Here is a 21,504-nt window from a genome sequence, read left to right as displayed (position 1 = left end):
CCCAATCGGGCAACAGCGCTGATCCCATGTGACCGCACTGTACCCAGCATGCAGCGCCCACCACCGCACAGGCCCACAGACGCCACCACCACCGCGCATGTCCCAATGGAGGATCCGCCCACTAAAGTCCCAATCAAAGCTTCTCCACACGCCGCCGTAGAGGAGATCAGTGCGAGGGCTATGTTCCACAGCGCTCATCATTGCGCAGGTCCGGATACAGCCTCCCATCATAGTCCAGGCACGGCACTTCAGTGCGCATGTCCGCAATGCCATAGTCTCAAGTGAGCTCAGTGCACAGGTCCTAGCTCCCATTCCACAGAAGTTTCCAGTGCATGATGTGTTACGTCCATAACTATATCATTTCGGCTTCATGCACAAATTCAATAATGGAGCCACCGAAGGCATATTATTCCTCCAAAGTCAGATGATGCAGAGGTGCATTTAAATAAACATCGCACCACATCCATTGTAGAAGGTACATATTGTTCATATTTTAGCATAGACATAGTGTCCTCTTATTCCTTGGACCTTATTCAGACCCTGCAATGATACATTAAGAAAGGAAAGGAAAGTTTCTAGCTAGAGGGTACCCTAAGTTGGATCTGGATAAATTTAGAGCCAGGGCCTTGTCCAAAGAGCGTGGTGAGCTCCTTAATCCTAAGGTGGCGGTGGTAACCAATAAGAGAATTCCGTTTGTTACGGCATATAATGGCTTTAGCAACCGAATCTCAGAGGTTATACGGAGACATTGGCCACTACTTAGTAGAGGTCATGCCAATGTCCATGAATTCCAGTTACCCCCTCTACTCTCCTATAGGAGAAATAGAAATCTTAAAGAAGAGTTGGTGGTGTCGGATGTTGGCAGCTCTAAAAAGGATTTACAGACCACTTTGAGTCGTCCGAGTCTTGGGAATTTTCCTTGTCTCAATTGCGCATGTTGTAATAACATGGTGAAGGGAGCGTCTTTTTGCCATCCACATACGGGTAGAAAGTATGAGATACGGAGACGGTATACCTGTACGAGTAGTTTTGCGGTCTATGTCCTTAGCTGTCCATGTGGTCTCTACTATGTTGGGGAGACCACGATGGAGGTTAGGGCTAGGATCAGCAAACACAAGAGTACTATCAGAACTAAACGCATTGAACTTCCAGTACCTAGGCATTTCCATGAAATGGGACATTCAGTCAATCAGCTAAGATATAGGATTATAGATGATGTTCCTGTACCCAGGCGAGGTGGAGACCGGGTTGCCATTTTGAAAAAGAAGGAGCTTAAATGGATATTTGAGCTCGATACGCTCTTTCCAAGGGGCATGAATATTGAGTACCAACAGAGCTGTCTCCTTTAGCGTTCGTGGGGTCGGTTGCGGGTCCTCATTGGTGCATTGTTTTTAACCATATTATTGTTTTGGTTTTTTATATTGGTGATATTTGATATAATCCCCTCTATGACTAGGTATTTCTACCTCCTCTTGTTATGTGTGACATGTGAGATTGGGCATCACTGTATCTCCCTGATATAAGGTGAATGACACTAGTGGTATATGTGATGGGTATTTTGAGTGTTGTCATCTGTTCTGATATACATGGTGTATTATATATCCACTCATGTTAGTATGTTTGTTAGAATGGAGGGATTTATAGATGTCCGTGTCATGTTGTGTGGTAACATATAACATGTACAGTCAGATGTGACATATGATATATGCTCTGTCATTTTTGCACGTAATTTGTGTTTGTTTTTATTATGTACATCGCGCGATCGGAACAGCCCCCCCTTCTTTCCTTTCTTAATGTATCATTGCAGGGTCTGAATAAGGTCCAAGGAATAAGAGGACACTATGTCTATGCTAAAATATGAACAATATGTACCTTCTACAATGGATTTGGTGCGATGTTTATTTAAATGCACCTCTGCATCATGTGACTTTGGAGGAATAATATGCCTTCGGTGGCTCCATTATTGAATTTGTGCATGAAGCCGAAATGATATAGTTATGGACGTAACACATCATGCACTGGAAACTTCTGTGGAATGGGAGCTAGGACCTGTGCACTGAGCTCACTTGAGACTATGGCATTGCGGACATGCGCACTGAAGTGCCGTTCCTGGACTATGATGGGAGGCTGTATCCGGACCTGCGCAATGATGAGCGCTGTGGAACATAGCCCTCGCACTGATCTCCTCTACGGCGGCGTGTGGAGAAGCTTTGATTGGGACTTTAGTGGGCGGATCCTCCATTGGGACATGCGCGGTGGTGGTGGCGTCTGTGGGCCTGTGCGGTGGTGGGCGCTGCATGCTGGGTACAGTGCGGTCACATGGGATCAGCGCTGTTGCCCGATTGGGCTGCGCTTATCCTGCACACGCCCACAGAGCCATAGCAACCGCCGATGCATTGCCCTAATAGGTTGATGGGGTTTGTTTACATTTAGGAAGCCGGGTGCGTGTGTATTGTATTTATGAGGCGTGAGGAGATAAGGGGAGCGATCAAGGGGTGATTACTTAGAGGTAGATGGGGTGGATATGGATTGCTGTATATTTTGTAATATTTTTATGTATTTCTATGGAGTTTCTAATACTGTTGGTTTTTTCTATTTGAATATAACACCCCTATTGGTTGATTGCTAAACTAAGGGGGTGGTCTTAATGATATATAATGGTGGTTGAAATGTGACTGTACTGTGCTTGAGAAAGGTCCTCGGACCGAAACGTTGCCACAGGAGGCAGAATAAAGTGTGTTGCTGTCTGTCACTTCCCAGTGTGGCGCTGTCCTTCTTTTTAATTTTTATCAAGGGCGTGGATGCTGACAGCGGTTGCAAGTGTGTAATGACAGGTGCTGGGTGGGAGGCATCTTCGCCTACGTCATGGACAGGGGTTTAGAGTGCATGTAGAATAGGGGAAGAGGCTGTCATGTACCCGCAGACACTGTTTTAGAGCCTGGTGTTTGGCCCAAGTAGTCGGGTGCTTAGCTTGTGTGGCACCCCAGGAGTTCGGGTACCACAGTAGTGCTGCCTTCCTCTCGGGGAGGGTAGTGCTATGCCTGGAAACAAGGGATCTCTTTGGCCGGTAACCTCACACACAACACCATCTGAATCCAGGCCAGGAGGGGGAGCTCAAAACCCAGTTTTAGGGCAGCTTCCCTGAATAAAGATCCTGGTCTGGAGGAGGAGCTAGTTTAGTCTGGAGCAGACAGTGAAGGGAAAGGAGCACAGAGGAGAGAATAGGGCTCAAGGAGGCTGTGAGTGGGCCTCCGAGGAGCCGGAGCGCAGAGACCGGGTGCCCACTGACCAAACACCACAGGTGTCGTCATGGCAGATTTTATCACAAATTCCCTTTAAAGACTGTTCCCCTTTACAGTGAGTCGCAGGGCCATGGACCGGGTCGCAGCCACCGTGACATCCCCTTTAAGACCGGACCCGGTACCGAGTATCCCGCTGCCCTGGTGGACGACTCACTTGCATGTGCCTGAGCATGATGGTGGTGGTCAGGCTGGTAGTTGTGCTGCCCCTGCTAATGCTGACATTGCAGATGTTGCAAATGGCCTTTTTTGGGTTAACTGGACTGTCTTTAAAAAAGTGCCAGACTCGTGAACACCTAACACTTGGCAACTTCACCTGTGTTGGTGTTCTGGGGGAACAGTTGCCTGCCTTGTGTCTCTGGCCACCCCACTGTCTCTTCTGCCTGTTGTGATGCTGCAGATCCCTACCCAGTGTGCTGCTGTCCTCTCTCTGCATGTCACCTTCAGGGTGAGGATTATGTGGGCCAGAATCACATGTAAAGCATCTTGGAATAAATATAATAATAATAATCATGGCTACTGAGACTGGACCGTGTGGAAGACAGGGTGGTGCTGGCAAAGTGACTGGATGCATTATCTGCTATCCATCCAACAACCTTTTCACACCGGTCTGGCTTCAACAGTGTTGTTCCGTGCCCCCCAACAAAGAAGGACAGGAAGCTAGATCGACGTCATGAGTGTGTTTGTTGTGCTCCCGTGGCAGGTACAGTTTCACCTTGCCCACGGCCTCAACCTGTTACGGATCTGCAACACAGGACTAAGGTAGAAGGGGGAAAACTGACCCTGTACTATGACTAGGCTGAAACCCTACAATGGAGTGGGCGACCCATTCCTTGTGAATAGACCCACCAACGATCCTAGGTTAATCTCAAGCGAAGACCTATAGATAAGGGGAAGGGGTTCCCTAAAAGAACTAAGGACTGGGTAAAAAAAGGGTCACCTCCTAGTATAAAACACAGAGAAGACTGCAGAAACCAATAGAAAACAGAACCTGAGGCTAGCAGAACTAGAGATACCAGTACTGCACAAATAGCACACACAGAACATAAAGCAAAGCACCAAACTAGAGCTCAAGCAGATTAACACTGTTGTCCAGCAAGGACTGGGAGGCAGGTGCTGGTTAATAAATAGCGAAACAAACACCTGACCCAAGACAAACCCAGCACCCGAGGAAAAAGACCAGCAGCCAGAACTCCACAAGAAAATGGCGGATAGTAACAAACTAAACAGATTCTAACACGACCTCTGTGCTCACTATCAACCTTTTGTTTATTTTGGGGGGGATTCTGAGGCCCAAATATAGCTCAATGAATGCTGTATAAAATTTTGCTGCAGAAAAAATTATAGCATTACAGTACCAGCAAAATGTGCCCACTTCAGATGGACGTATGAGACTGCAGTATCAATATAGCAATGCAATTTTTTTTAACAATTTCTTAGGGGGGTGTATGAATCCCAACTGAAGGACGATAAATGCTGTATAAAATATCAGTGCTACAAAAAAAATGCAGTGTTACAATGCCAGGCAAATTTGCACACCTCAGATGGACGTATAAGACTGCCGAATCAATATAGCGATGGTGTTGAGATCCAACCGTCTGACTGTAGCTTTTGACACACAACTGCCTCAGTATAAATGGAGTTGCAGCATGAAGGACGTACAGTCCACCCTATCCTGTCCTACACGATCCCTTCAGCACAATCTCTCCCTAAGTGCTGATAACAGCATAATTACTAATTGGTTATCATTATCCCTAAGAAGGGCGCTTGTTATACTTCACAGAGATATAAATATGGTTGTATCCCGACTTATACGCAGCTACAGTCCTGTCCCTCTCTCACCAGCGCCTCTCCCTACGCTGCCTGTGTCAGGGGTACACTGTGCCGACCATGGCGTCCCGGGTCTTATATAGACCCAATGACGCTCTGCGGCCAGCCAAGCACAGTGATGCCACAACCAAGATGGCTACGGCATTACAGTGACTGTCAGGCAATCCACACATGTTTATTAGTTGTCTACAAACATATAGGGGGGGTCAAGCTCCCATTCGAGCATTCAAAAATATTCGCCGAGTAACGACCAACCTGAGCACAATGATGCTCGAGTGAGTAACGAGTAACATCAATTCGAAAGAAAAATGCAAATCTAGTTTTATGCACGACACTTCAATGCTGAATTGTAACCTGCAGAAACCTGACAGCAAGTGTTCAATCCCTCTACAGCGCCCCCACAAGGGACATATAGGATGTGCGGAAGTGTCAGATCCTCAAAAGAGGGAGGGAAGTCGAATATTTTATTACTTCTTTATTACTTCAAAGTTTTTATTTTTACCAATAACATAATACAGAATATTAGTAAAATAATGGGAGTGGATGTTATACCCTCATGAATCAATAATCTTCAGGTCAGCAAGTGAAAGAAACAAGCTACGCAGCTGCCCATCGCCACCTGCATGGATTTAGTAGGTTTCATTCTCAAGTCTTTCTTAGCAGCTACAACCATAGGGATCTGGGGAAAGAAAAGGCTAAAGATAAAGCTAAGTATGTTATTAGTAATAACATATAATATTTGTAATACAATGCAATAAAATAATGTTATTTCTGATGACAATTAATCATTAATCATATTAATCATTTAATGTAATATTTAATAAACAACAAAACTTCATGCTGCAAAACAAAAAAAATGCAAAAACAGTGCAGCTTTTTTCCAAATATATATTTTTTATTAAATAGTTGCAGTTGCCACAAACTTTACATACATAAATAATAAAGCAAATATAAGAAGCTTTGTAATAATGTATCTCATTACAGAGATTGTAACCTCCACTTTCCCCCCTCCAGCTTCCTCATCATTCACAAGTCAGGCTGCGGACAACGGGGGCCACATTACAGCTGACTATTAATTCCTAGTTTGGGTCTTCGGGCTGCACCAATGTTGTTGATTTTTTTTTATTACTGAGTTCTAAGACCCATAGTTCTGTAATTTTTCGGCTGCGTGAGCCATGTGGGGGCTTGATTTTTGGTAAAAATATGAGGAACACATGTTGACATTTTTTTTTTGGGGGGGGGTATAAGGAAATGGAATAAAACACATGTAATATTATGCTATTTATTTCTATTCCCTCCTAAAATAGAATGAGAAACAATCTGCATGTTCACCAGTGACAAGGGACAAGTTGATTTGTTCCTATGGATTAGTACGATTGCAAGATGACTCCATGTTTTCATTGGTGCCATTTTGTATTTGCTATCTGTAAGTGTTTAGTAATGTGACCTTCTTTTTATTGCTGGCGTCATTACGAGCTGGAGATAACAATCTTGTGCGTCTCTTTTTATTATTTGATCTACTTATCGAATAAAGAAGCTGATAAGATGATTTTAATTTTAAGAAATATACATAATTGTTTGATTTAATTTTTTTTTTCATTTACTTTCAATTTTTATAACTTTTTAATACTTTTTTATTTTAGTCCCAGTTGGGAACTTGAACTTTGATGATCTTGATCTCTCACTTTGTCTAACCAGGTTGAAGCCCTTGTTACTATTGACCCCAGCATCGAGGGGATTAAACTGAGGGATCGGTGTTCACAGTGATCCTGACTATGTATAATAACTGGCCTCTAGCAGCTGATTAAGTGGATGCTGCGGCAGTACGTGTCCGATCAGCATGATGGATATATCCGTTATTCAACATTAATTTGCTATCTCTCGTGACAGATTTAATTCTATATAAAGAGGATGGAAATTATTAGGAGCATGACAGAGGCACAAAACACAGACAGATTGAGTTTCTGATGCTTTCTTGTAAGGTTTTTATCATTTCTATGGCTGGATTCACAGCCACACAACTCAATATTGCTGTTTAATGTCCTCCATGCTGCTGCCTTCTAGTGGATGATTTGTCATCACTATATAGCTGGATTCACAGCTACACTGTGCAGTATTGGATAATAATGTTATCCATGCTGCTGCTTTCTAGTGTTTTTTTCTCATTTTACAAATAGAATCAGTTACACTACTCAGTATTTCAGTGTAATGTCCTTCATGCTGCTGCTTTTTTGTTGGTCATATTCCTCACTGTACAACTAGATTAATAGCTACACTGCACAGAGTCTATATAATGTCCTCCATGCTGCTGCTTCTAGTAAGTGTTTTATTCCACCCAAGTGAAAGTTGCACAGCTACAATGCCAAGTATCTGATTATAATGTCCTCCGTGCTGCTTTCTAGCAGGTGATTTTTCCTCACTCTACAACTGGATTCACAGCTTCACTGCTCAGCATTTCAGTATAATGTCTGCCAAGCTGCTGCTTCTAGTAAGTGTTTTACTTCACTCCATTGCAATCTGTACAGCTACAGTGCTTTTTATCACTGTATAACATCTCCATGCTGCTACTTCTACTAAGCATTTTATTTCACCCTAGTGCAAGTTACAAAACTACAATGCTCAGTATCTGAGTACAATGTCCTTCATGCTGCTGCTTTCTAGTAGGTAATTTTTCTTCATGCTACAACTGGATTTACAGCTACACTGCTCAGTATTTCAGTATAATGCCTGCCATGCAACTATGCTAGTGTTTTTTTCACTGCAGTGCAAGTTACACATCTACAATGCTCTTTATTGCTGTATAATGTCCTCCATGGTGCTGCTTTCTAGTATGTGATTTTTCCTCAATTTACAACTGGATTCACAGCTACACTGCTCAGTATTTCAGTATAATGCCCACCATGCTGCTTCTACTAGTATGTGTCTTTTTTCACCCAAGTGCAAGTTGCACAGCTACAGTGCTCATTATCTGTTGTTCTTTCTAGTAGGTGTTTTTCTCATTCTACACCTGGATTCACAGCTACAACGTTCAGAACTGCTGTATGCTGTAATCCATTTTGCTGAGACTTCTGAACATGGGCAACATAAAGACAAGAGAGCAGACATACCTCATGTCTGTGTACGCTATGTATGGTAGACATCATAGAAGCTAGCTTCTACTAATGAGATCTGAGACAACTGAAAAATAGAGATGGAGCCTGCAGAGGGAAAACTCGTAAAAAGGCAGAATACAAATCATACAAAGACCAGAAATATTGCTCATGCTCATGTAGTATCTCAGGACGGGCTGTTCTGGACAGTGACCTGACATGACAGGTTAGAAACCATTACACATGACATATTCTGATCCTATGTCCCCACGTTGTCTGTACTTCTCTAGTGAAACCTCGCGGACTGACAAGTGCTGATGGAAGGGATGTTACCAGGTTGTGTTCTGTGCTCCTCATGTCTTCGGCCTCCAGGGATTCTGTATAGTTTTCATCCTCAGTTCCTTGATCAGCAGAGGAGACGTCTCCATGTCTGGGGGCTGAGAACACCAAACAAGTCTGAAGACATAGGAAGAAAATCAGGAGGACGCCCATCTGTCCATGTACACAGCTCCCCTGCACTGAGCGCTGCAGCCTCTAATATCTGAGATTATAGTCCCAGATTACCTAAGATCTCAGGACGGTGAACGCCTTTTAAAGGATCCGAGGAGCAGTAAAACAAATCTCCCACCGACCTACTGATCATAATAGTCATTTTTATTTATGTAGCATTAACAAATTCGGCAGCACTTTACAATTCAGAGGGAACAAGTACAATGAAGACATTACAGAATAACATCTCGTGCAACAGAGACCACAAGGAGTGAGGGTCCTAGAGACAGAAAATGCAGAAAGTGCTGGTTGTGTAAGGTCCAGACAAGAGTGTAATAAACCAAATCACGCTGTGAGAACTGGTCATCAGCCCAATACCCGAATACGTACTGATGCAAAGTGCTACTGAGTGCATGGAGGGGGATCCAAGAAGTATCGTTTCTCCTTGTGGAGAGGGACATGTTAAGCATGTCGAGGTGAGGAGACTTAAAGCCGCAATGCTCCTCTGGGAAATATGCAAATTGTCTCTTCAGATAGGAAGAGGACTAGAACTCTAGTGTCACTTATTGGAAGTAGCCATCCTAACAGTCAATGTCGACCCTTTAACGAACCTTGTCACATGACTTAGGATAAAAGCCAAACCGGAATCTCAATTTGCAAACACTGTGTTTCGGGGTACTACCCCTCGTCAGTGCAAAGTGGAGATCTGGTTTGGCTGATTGAGAAGCGTCTGACCGGGATGATAGGTAGATGGTAGACAGAGATGAAGAGAAGTGGAGAGGTAGGGAGGTGCAGCACTGTGGAGAGGATGGGTAGATGGTAGACAGAGATGAGGAGGAGAGGTAGGGAGGTGCAGCACTGTGCAGAGGATGGGTAGATGGTAGACAGAGATGAGGAGGAGAGGTAGGGAGGTGCAGCACTGTGCAGAGGATGGGTAGATGGTAGACAGAGATGAGGAGGAGAGGTAGGGAGGTGCAGCACTGTGCAGAGGATGGGTAGATGGTAGACAGAGATGAAGAGAAGTGGAGAGGTAGGGAGGTGCAGCACTGTGAAGAGGATGGGTAGATGGTAGACAGAGATGAGGAGGAGAAGTAGGTAGGTGCAGCACTGTGGAGAGGATGGGTAGATGGTAGACAGAGATGAAGAGAAGTGGAGAGGTAGGGAGGTGCAGCACTGTGCAGAGGATGGGTAGATGGTAGACAGATATGAGGAGGAGAAGTAGGGACGTGCAGCACTGTGCAGAGGATGGGTAGATGGTAGACAGATATGAGGAGGAGAGGTAGGGAGGTACAGCACCGTGCAGAGGATGGGTAGATGGTAGACAGAGATGAGGAGGAGAGGTATGGAGGTGCAGCACTGTGCAGAGGATGGGTAGATGGTAGACAGAGATGAGGAGGAGAGGTATGGAGGTGCAGCACTGTGCAGAGGATGGGTAGATGGTAGACAGATATGAGGAGGAGAGGTAGGGAGGTACAGCACTGTGCAGAGGATGGGTAGATGGTAGACAGATATGAGGAGGAGAGGTAGGGAGGTACAGCACTGGAGATGATGGGTAGGTGGTAGAAAGAGATGAAGAGGAAAGGTAGGGAGGTGCAGCACTGTGCAGAGGATGGGTAGATGGTAGACAGAGATGAGGAGGAGAGGTAGGGAGGTGCAGCACTGTGGAGATGATGGGTAGGTGGTAAACAGAGATGAAGAGGAAAGGTAGGGAGGTGCAGCACTGTGCAGAGGATGGGTAGATGGTAGACAGAGATGAGGAGGAGAGGTAGGGAGGTGCAGCACTGTGCAGAGGATGGGTAGATGGTAGACAGAGATGAGGAGGAGAGGTAGGGAGGTGCAGCACTGTGCAGAGGATGGGTAGATGGTAGACAGAGATGAGGAGGAGAGGTAGGGAGATGCAGCACTGTGCAGAGGATGGGTAGATGGTAGACAGAGATGAGGAGGAGAGGTAAGGAGGTGCAGCACTGTGCAGAGGATGGGTAGGTGGTAGACAGATAGGAGGAGAAGTAGGGAGGTGCAGCACTGTGCAGAGGATGGGTAGATGGTAGACAGAGATGAGGAGGAGAGGTAGGGAGATGCAGCACTGTGCAGAGGATGGGTAGATGGTAGACAGAGATGAGGAGGAGAGGTAGGGAGGTGCAGCACTGTGCAGAGGATGGGTAGGTGGTAGACAGATAGGAGGAGAAGTAGGGAGGTGCAGCACTGTGCAGAGGATGGGTAGATGGTAGACAGAGATGAGGAGGAGAGGTAGGGAGATGCAGCACTGTGCAGAGGATGGGTAGATGGTAGACAGAGATGAGGAGGAGAGGTAGGGAGGTGCAGCACTGTGGAGATGATGGGTAGGTGGTAGACAGAGATGAAGAGGAAAGGTAGGGAGGTGCAGTACTGTGCAGGGGATGGTGAGATGGTAGACAGAGATGAGGAGGAGAGGTAGGGAGATGCAGCACTGTGGAGATGATGGTTAGGTGGTAGACAGAGATGAAGAGGAAAGGTAGGGAGGTGCAGCACTGTGCAGAGGATGGGTAGATGGTAGACAGAGATGAGGAGGAGAGGTATGGAGGTGCAGCACTGTGGAGATGATGGGTAGGTGGTAGACAGAGATGAAGAGGAAAGGTAGGGAGGTGCAGCACTGTGCAGAGGATGGGTAGATGGTAGACAGAGATGAGGAGAGGTAGGGAGGTGCAGCACTGTGCAGAGGATGGGTAGATGGTAGACAGAGATGAGGAGGAGAGGTAAGGAGGTGCAGCACTGTGCAGAGGATGGGTAGATGGTAGACAGAGATGAGGAGGAGAGGTAGGGAGATGCAGCACTGTGCAGAGGATGGGTAGATGGTAGACAGAGATGAGGAGGAGAGGTAGGGAGGTGCAGCACTGTGCAGAGGATGGGTAGGTGGTAGACAGATAGGAGGAGAAGTAGGGAGGTGCAGCACTGTGCAGAGGATGGGTAGATGGTAGACAGAGATGAGGAGGAGAGGTAGGGAGGTACAGCACTGTGGAGATGATGGTTAGGTGGTAGACAGAGATGAAGAGGAAAGGTAGGGAGGTGCAGCACTGTGCAGAGGATGGGTAGATGGTAGACAGAGATGAGGAGGAGAGGTAGGGAGATGCAGCACTGTGCAGAGGATGGGTAGATGGTAGACAGAGATGAGGAGGAGAGGTAGGGAGGTGCAGCACTGTGGAGATGATGGGTAGGTGGTAGACAGAGATGAAGAGGAAAGGTAGGGAGGTGCAGCACTGTGCAGAGGATGGGTAGATGGTAGACAGAGATGAGGAGAGGTAGGGAGGTGCAGCACTGTGCAGAGGATGGGTAGATGGTAGACAGAGATGAGGAGGAGAGGTAGGGAGGTGCAGCACTGTGGAGATGATGGGTAGGTGGTAGACAGAGATGAAGAGGAAAGGTAGGGAGGTGCAGCACTGTGCAGAGGATGGGTAGATGGTAGACAGAGATGAAGAGGAGAGGTAGGGAGGTGCAGCACTGTGCAGAGGATGGGTAGAAGGTAGAAAGAGATGAGGAGGAGAGGTAGGGAGATGCAGCACTGTAGAGAGGATGGGTAGGTGGTAGACAGATATGAGGAGGGGAGGTAGGGAGGTGCAGCACTGTGGAGATGATGGGTAGGTGGTAGACAGAGATGAGGAGGAGAGGTAGGGAGATGTGTTGTGAATTCTGTTGTGGGTTCTGCTCTTGGGCTCCCTCCTGTGGTTATAAGTGGTAGTGCTGCTGTTTGTCCATCACAGCAGTCATCAGGTGCTACCACTTTGGACGGGGCTATTTAGTCTGGCCTCACCCTTTGGTGAGTGCCAGTTGTTCATTGTTTTCTGGAGAATTCACATCTCTGCTTGGTTTCTCCTGCTGGATTGTCCAAATCATCAAAGATAAGTCCTGGCTTTGTTTTTGCAGTCCACATGCCGTGGACTTTATAGTTCAGTGAATTGCTATGTGTTTTTCTTGTCCAGCTTTGTCTGTGTAAGGAGTTATTCAGCCTAGATGGAAGTTCTGGAGTTGCAGAGTTACCCTCCATGCCTTTAGTTAGGTGTGGAGATTTTTGTATGCTCTGTGGTGGATTTTTGCAGTATTTTAATACTGACCGCACAGTACTCTGCCCTGTCTTTTCTTTCTAGGTAGCGTGGCCTCCTTTGCTAAATTCTGTTTTCAGTCTGCGTTTGTAATTTCCCTCTCCTCTCATAGTCAATATTTGTGGGGGGCTGTCTTTCCTTTGGGCAATTTCTCTGAGGCAAGATAGTTTTCCTGTTTCTTTCTTTAGGGGTAATTAGTCCTCCGGCTGTGACGAGGTGTCTAGGGAGTGACAGGAACATCCCATGGCTACTTCTAGTTGCGGTGTTAAGTTCAGGGTCTGCGGTCAGTGTAGAGGCCACCTACTCCAGAGCTCGTCCATGCTGCTCCTAGGCCTCCAGTTCATAACAGAGATGCAGCACTGTGCAGAGGACGGGTAGATGGTAGACAGAGATGAAGAGGAGAGCTATGTAAATCTGACATGGAGAAGGACTTGGGGATCCTAGTTAATGATAAACTTACCTGGAGCAGCCAGTGCCAGGCAGCAGCTGCCAAGGCAAATAGGATCATGGGGTGCATTAAAAGAGGTCTGGATACACATGATGAGAGCATTATACTGCCTCTGTACAAATCCCTAGTTAGACCGCACATGGAGTACTGTGTCCAGTTTTGGGCACCGGTGCTCAAGAAGGATATAATGGAACTAGAGAGAGTACAAAGGAGGGCAACAAAATTAATAAAGGGGATGGGAGAACTACAATACCCAGATAGATTAGCGAAATTAGGATTATTTAGTCTAGAAAAAAGACGACTGAGGGGCGATCTAATAACCATGTATAAGTATATAAGGGGACAATACAAATATCTCGCTGAGGATCTGTTTATACCAAGGAAGGTGACGGGCACAAGGGGGCATTCTTTGCGTCTGGAGGAGAGAAGGTTTTTCCACCAAAATAGAAGAGGATTCTTTACTGTTAGGGCAGTGAGAATCTGGAATTGCTTCCCTGAGGAGGTGGTGATGGCGAACTCAGTTGAGGGGTTCAAGAGAGGCCTGGATGTCTTCCTGGAGCAGAACAATATTGTATCATACAATTATTAGGTTCTGTAGAAGGACGTAGATCTGGGGATTTATTATGATGGAATATAGGCTGAACTGGATGGACAAATGTCTTTTTTCGGCCTTACTAACTATGTAACTATGTAACTATGTAACTATGGAGGTGCAGCACTGTGCAGAGGATGGGTAGAAGGTAGAAAGAGATGAGGAGGAGAGGTAGGGAGATGCAGCACTGTAGAGAGGATGGGTAGGTGGTAGACAGATATGAGGAGGGGAGGTAGGGAGGTGCAGCACTGTGCAGAGGATGGGTAGATGGTAGACAGAGATGAAGAGGAGAGCTAGGGAGGTGCAGCACTGTGCAGAGGATGGGTAGAAGGTAGAAAGAGATGAGGAGGAGAGGTAGGGAGATGCAGCACTGTAGAGAGGATGGGTAGGTGGTAGACAGATATGAGGAGGGGAGGTAGGGAGGTGCAGCACTGTGGAGATGATGGGTAGGTGGTAGACAGAGATGAAGAGGAAAGGTAGGGAGGTGCAGCGCTGTGCAGAGGATGGGTAGATGGTAGACAGAGATGAGGAGGAGAGGTAGGGAGGTGCAGCACTGTGCAGAGGATGGGTAGATGGTAGACAGAGATGAAGAGGAGAGCTAGGGAGGTGCAGCACTGTGCAGAGGATGGGTAGAAGGTAGAAAGAGATGAGGAGGAGAGGTAGGGAGATGCAGCACTGTAGAGAGGATGGGTAGGTGGTAGACAGATATGAGGAGGGGAGGTAGGGAGGTGCAGCACTGTGGAGATGATGGGTAGGTGGTAGACAGAGATGAGGAGGAGAGGTAGGGAGATGCAGCACTGTGCAGAGGATGGGTAGATGGTAGAAAGAGATGAGGAGGAGAGGTAGGGAGGTGCAGCACTGTGCAGAGGATGGGTAGATGGTAGACAGAGATGAAGAGGAGAGCTATGGAGGTGCAGCACTGTGCAGAGGATGGGTAGAAGGTAGAAAGAGATGAGGAGGAGAGGTAGGGAGATGCAGCACTGTAGAGAGGATGGGTAGGTGGTAGACAGATATGAGGAGGGGAGGTAGGGACGTGCAGCACTGTGGAAATGATGGGTAGGTGGTAGAGATGAGGAGGAGAGGTAGGGAGGAGCAGCACTGTGCAGAGGATGGGTAGAAGGTAGAAAGAGATGAGGAGGAGAGGTAGGGAGATGCAGCACTGTAGAGAGGATGGGTAGGTGGTAGACAGATATGAGGAGGGGAGGTAGGGACGTGCAGCACTGTGGAAATGATGGGTAGGTGGTAGAGATGAGGAGGAGAGGTAGGGAGGAGCAGCACTGTGCAGAGGATGGGTAGAAGGTAGAAAGAGATGAAGAGGAGAGGTAGGGAGATGCAGCACTGTAGAGAGGATGGGTAGGTGGTAGACAGATATGAGGAGGGGAGGTAGGGAGGTGCAGCACTGTGGAAATGATGGGTAGGTGGTAGACAGAGATGAGGAGGGGAGGTAGGGAGGTGCAGCACTGTGGAGAGGATGGGTAGGTGGTAGACAGATATGAGGAGGGGAGGTAGGGAGGTGCAGCACTGTGGAGATGATGGGTAGGTGGTAGACAGAGATGAGGAGGAGAGGTAGGGAGGTGCAGCACTGTAGAGAGGATGGGTAGGTGGTAGACAGATATGGGGAGGGAAGGTAGGGAGGTGCAGCACTGTGGAGAGGATGGGTAGGTGGTAGAGATGAGGAGGAGAGGTAGGGAGGAGCAGCACTGTGCAGAGGATGGGTAGAAGGTAGAAAGAGATGAAGAGGAGAGGTAGGGAGATGCAGCACTGTAGAGAGGATGGGTAGGTGGTAGACAGATATGAGGAGGGGAGGTAGGGAGGTGCAGCACTGTGGAGATGATGGGTAGGTGGTAGACAGAGATGAAGAGGAAAGGTAGGGAGGTGCAGCGCTGTGCAGAGGATGGGTAGATGGTAGACAGAGATGAGGAGGAGAGGTAGGGAGGTGCAGCACTATGCAGAGGATGGGTAGATGGTAGACAGAAATGAGGAGGAGAGGTAGGGAGATGCAGCACTGTGCAGAGGATGGGTAGATGGTAGACAGAAATGAGGAGGAGAGGTAGGGAGATGCAGCACTGTGCAGAGGATGGGTAGATGGTAGACAGAGATGAGGAGGAGAGGTAGGGAGGTGCAGCACTGTGCAGAGGATGGGTAGATGGTAGACAGAGATGAAGAGGAGAGCTAGGGAGGTGCAGCACTGTGCAGAGGATGGGTAGAAGGTAGAAAGAGATGAGGAGGAGAGGTAGGGAGATGCAGCACTGTAGAGAGGATGGGTAGGTGGTAGACAGATATGAGGAGGGGAGGTAGGGACGTGCAGCACTGTGGAAATGATGGGTAGGTGGTAGAGATGAGGAGGAGAGGTAGGGAGGAGCAGCACTGTGCAGAGGATGGGTAGAAGGTAGAAAGAGATGAAGAGGAGAGGTAGGGAGATGCAGCACTGTAGAGAGGATGGGTAGGTGGTAGACAGATATGAGGAGGGGAGGTAGGGAGGTGCAGCACTGTGGAAATGATGGGTAGGTGGTAGACAGAGATGAGGAGGGGAGGTAGGGAGGTGCAGCACTGTGGAGAGGATGGGTAGGTGGTAGACAGATATGAGGAGGGGAGGTAGGGAGGTGCAGCACTGTGGAGATGATGGGTAGGTGGTAGACAGAGATGAGGAGGAGAGGTAGGGAGGTGCAGCACTGTAGAGAGGATGGGTAGGTGGTAGACAGAGATGAGGAGGAGAGGTAGGGAGGTGCAGCACTGTGCAGAGGATGGGTAGATGGTAGACAGAGATGAGGAGGAGAGGTAGGGAGATGCAGCACTGTGCAGAGGATGGGTAGATGGTAGACAGAGATGAGGAGGAGAGGTAGGGAGGTGCAGCACTGTGGAGATGATGGGTAGGTGGTAGAGATGAAGAGGAAAGGTAGGGAGGTGCAGCACTGTGCAGAGGATGGGTAGATGGTAGACAGAGATGAGGAGGAGAGGTAGGGAGGTGCAGCACTGTGCAGAGGATGGGTAGATGGTAGACAGAGATGAGGAGGAGAGGTAGGGAGATGCAGCACTGTGCAGAGGATGGGTAGATGATAGACAGAGATGAGGAGGAGAGGTAGGGAGGTGAAGCACTGTGCAGAGGATGGGTAGATGGTAGACAGAGATGAAGAGGAGAGCTAGGGAGGTGCAGCACTGTGCAGAGGATGGTAGAAGGTAGAAAGAGATGAGGAGGAGAGATAGGGAGATGCAGCACTGTAGAGAGGATGGGTAGGTGGTAGACAGATATGAGGAGGGGAGGTAGGGAGGTGCAGCACTGTGGAGATGATGGGTAGGTGGTAGACAGAGATGAGGAGGAGAGGTAGGGAGATGCAGCACTGTGCAGAGGATGGGTAGATGGTAGAAAGAGATGAGGAGGAGAGCTAGGGAGGTGCAGCACTGTGCAGAGGATGGGTAGAAGGTAGAAAGAGATGAGGAGGAGAGGTAGGGAGATGCAGCACTGTGGAAATGATGGGTAGGTGGTAGACAGAGATGAGGAGGGGAGGTAGGGAGGTGCAGCACTGTGAAGAGGATGGGTAGGTGGTAGACAGAGATGAGGAGGGGAGGTAGGGAGGTGCAGCACTGTGGAGAGGATGGGTAGGTGGTAGACAGATATGAGGAGGGGAGGTAGAGAGGTGCAGCACTGTGGAGATGATGGGTAGGTGGTAGACAGAGATGAGGAGGAGAGGTAGGGAGGTGCAGCACTGTAGAGAGGATGGGTAGGTGGTAGACAGATATGGGGAGGGAAGGTAGGGAGGTGCAGCACTGTGGAGAGGATGGGTAGGTGGTAGACAGAGATGAGGAGGAGAGGTAGGGAGGTGCAGCACTGTAGAGAGGATGGGTAGGTGGTAGACAGATATGAGGAGGGAAGGTAGGGAGGTGCAGCACTGTGGAGAGGATGGGTAGGTGGTAGACAGAGATGAGGAGGAGAGGTAGGGAGGTGCAGCACTGTAGAGAGGATGGGTAGGTGGTAGACAGATATGAGGAGGGGAGGTAGGGAGGTGCAGCACTGTGGAGAGGATGGGTAGAGTGGAAGACAGAGATGAGGAGGAGAGGTAGGGAGGGGCAGCACTGTGGAGAAGATGGGTAGGTGGTAGACAGAGATGAGGAGGAGAGGTAAGGAGTTGCAGCACTGCGGAGAAGATGGTTAGGTGGTAGACAGAGATGAGGAGGAGAGGTAGGGAGGTGCAGCACTGTGGAGAGGATGGGTAGGTGGTAGACAGATATGAGGAGGGGAGGTAGGGAGGTGCAGCACTGTGGAGAGGATGGGTAGAGTGGAAGACAGAGATGAGGAGGAGAGGTAAGGAGGTGCAGCACTGTGGAGAAGATGGTTAGGTGGTAGATAGGGATGAGGAGAGGTAGGCAGGTGCAGCATTGTGAAGAGGACAGGTAGGTGGCAGACAGAGATGAGGAGGAAATGTAGGATGCTGCTGAACCGTGGAGAGTTTTGTGGGTGGGATTAATAAATTTGTATTAGACTGTAGCAGATGGGTACATACAGCTCTGGCAAAAAATGAAGAGACCACTGCCCAGTTTTATAAAAATCCGCTTCTCTCCATGTCTGACAGCCATTCCATTCCAGTATCAGTTGAATTCCAACCAGATTACACCTCTTTGAACTTAATGTGCTTCTGATTAGGTGATCACCTGAACTAAATCTTATTTAATGAAGGAAAGTATGAAAACCCTGTTGTGGTCTTCACAATCCTCCTGCAATAGGACAAGCTGGATGGCAAAACAAGTGCTAGGAATAGCACAAAAGTAATGGGAATGAAAACATAACTTTTAACCATGCCAAAGGAGTTGAAAAGAAAAGTCTTGAGTAAGGAAAATAAGTGCTCAATTCCTGCTTTACTAGCAGAGGGAAACAGTGAGCGTCATGTTGCCTCTATCCTTAAAATTTCTAAGATGGCAGTCCATTACAACAAGGTCAAGCAGCAGACATTGGGGACAACGAAGCTACAGACCGGCAGAGGGCGAAAACGACTCTCCACTGACCGGGATGACCGTCATCTTATTCTAATGTCACTCAGCAACCGCAGGATGACATCAAGTGACCTATAAAAGGAATGGCAGCTGGGGTGAAGCACACGGCAAGAACAGTTCATAACAGGCTCCTAGAGGCAGCCCTCAGGCCTTTCATCAATGAGAAGCAAAGGATAGCCAGGCTGAAGTTTGCCAAAGACCATAAGGATTGGACCATAGAGGACTGGAGTAAGGTAATCTTCACTGATGAGTCTATTTTTCAGCTTTGCCCAACACCTGGTCGTCTAATGGTTAGACGGAGACCTGGAGAGGCGACCAAACCACAGAGTCTGCACCCACTGTGAAATTTGGTGGAGGATCGGTGATGATCTGGGGATACTTCAGCAAGGCTGGAATTGGGCAGGTTGGTCTTTGCGAAGGACGTATGAATCAAGCCGCATACAAGGTTATTCTGGAAAAACAGTTGCTTCCTTCTGCTCAGGCAATGTTCCCCAACTTTGAGGACTGGTTTTTCCAGCAGGACAATGCGCCATGCCACACAGCCAGGTCAATCAAGGTGTGGATGAAGGACCACCACATCAAATCCCTGTCATGGCCGCCCAATCTCCAGACCTGAACCCCACTTCAAACCTCTGGAATGTAATCAGGAGGAAGATGGATAGTCACAAGCCACCAAACAAAGAAGAACTGCTGACATTATTGTACCAGGAGTGGCATAAGGTCACCCAGGAGTCATGTGAGAGACTGGTGGAAAGCTGCCAAGACGCAGAAAAGCTGTGATTAACAATCATGGTTATTCCACAAAATATTGATTTCTGAACTCTTCCTGAGTTAAACAATTAGTATTGTTGATTTTAAATGATTATGAATTTGTTTTTTTGCATTATTTGAGGTCTGCAAGCAATGCATTTTTTGTTATTTTGACCATTTCTCATTTTCAGAAAATAAATACAACATTTATTGCTTGGAACTTCGGAGACATGTTGTCAGTAGTTTATAGAATAAAAGAACAATTTACATTTTACTCAAAATTATAAAGAGGAAAATCAGAACTGAACATTCTGCAGTGGTCTCTTCATGTTTGCCAGAGCTGTATATACCAAGATGGGGGATATATAAATCAGGGTGGGGTCCAGGATAAGTGACATACACCTGGGAGGGGCGTATATATATATATATATATATATATATATATATATATATATATATACACCAGGATGGGGAACATGTACATATAACAGGATAAGGGACATACCAGTATGGCGCATATATATACCAGAATGGGGCCCAGGATAAGGGACATGTATACATGCACACACCAGGATGGCGGAGGCACCAGTCTATATCTGGCACTGGGGCCCATTGGACTCTCGTTACACTACTGGTTACCTTATATAGCACATTATAGTATTACTAGGCTGTGGTCCGATTCTAATGCATCGGGTATTCTAGAATATGCATGTCCCCGTAGTATATGGACAATGATGATTCCAGAATTCGCGGCAGACTGTGTCCGTCGCTGATTGGTCAAGGCAACCTTTATGACATCATCGTTGCCATGGCAACCATTATGACATCTACGTTGATACTGTGCCCGTCGCTGATTGGTCGACGCCTGGCGGCCTCGACAATCAGAGGCACGCGATTTCCAGGACAGACAGTAAAAACCTTAGACAATTATATATATAGATTTGTTTGTGCTAATGCTCATTTGCTTCATAATGACATAATGGTAACATTGCAGCATGGTATGGTGGTGCTCTGTCCTGGTATTGCAGAATTATTCAGATACAATATGTCGGCATTGTTTGGTCACTGTTGCCTAGTATTAATTGATGAAGGTGCAGCGCCCCAGAGTCCTGGTCGTTGCAGTACTGTTGCTCCGCCGCTAAGGGGGGGCTATGGTACGTCTGATGGCACTGAAGGAGTTCATCTGACCAGGTATCACAGACACCAATACATTTCACAGTCTGGCCTCCAGGGGGAGCTAAGGGTGCTATTTATTAGGCCACTCCTCACAATCTGGTAAAACTGGGGGTTAGGCAGGAAGTTAGAGAGAAAGCTGACTGGGTTGGAACCAGGCAACACCTTGTGGCAGAGGGTGTTGTAGGGGAAGATTCAGAGGGGTCCCTGTCAGGGGTGGGATCCTGACAGAGGCCTAGCAACCAGAGAGAACGTTACGGGACCGTGCCTGCACGATATAGCGGCGGTACCCCAAGAAAGGATAAGAAGCGGGCTGTCTCACCCAGACCCAGGAAGACACAGGGGGGTAACAACAGGAGTGGGGCGACGCTGGAGTCCCGGAAGAGCTCCGAGCCTCCCCGTCATACGGGTGCGTCCTAACCGTAAGATCAGGGGGACGTAGAGGGAGAACATCAGAATCGAGTTGTGAGGGAACACGAGAAACAGACACAACAGTTGTGGGTACTATCCCGTAAGCACAGCAGGGGAGGACCACAACACACAAGCGCAGGAAGGTAGGCACAGATTTCCACCTGCAATGGGAACTCTGGAGGTGCCATCGGACCGACCGGACTTGCGCAGCCCGGTTAACCGTATTCCGGATTGAGGACTCAGAAGCCTTCAGTAAAGAGGTAAAGAGACTGCAACCTGGTGTCCTCGTTATTGACCGCGACCGGCACTACACCGCACCATAACATCAGCACCATACCACCACCTTTCATTGTGCACCCCTCAG

Source organism: Ranitomeya variabilis, chromosome 6 (assembly GCF_051348905.1).
Source record: "Ranitomeya variabilis isolate aRanVar5 chromosome 6, aRanVar5.hap1, whole genome shotgun sequence".
Classification (NCBI taxonomy): Eukaryota; Metazoa; Chordata; class Amphibia; order Anura; family Dendrobatidae; genus Ranitomeya; species Ranitomeya variabilis.
Note: the sequence above shows the minus strand (reverse complement) of the source record.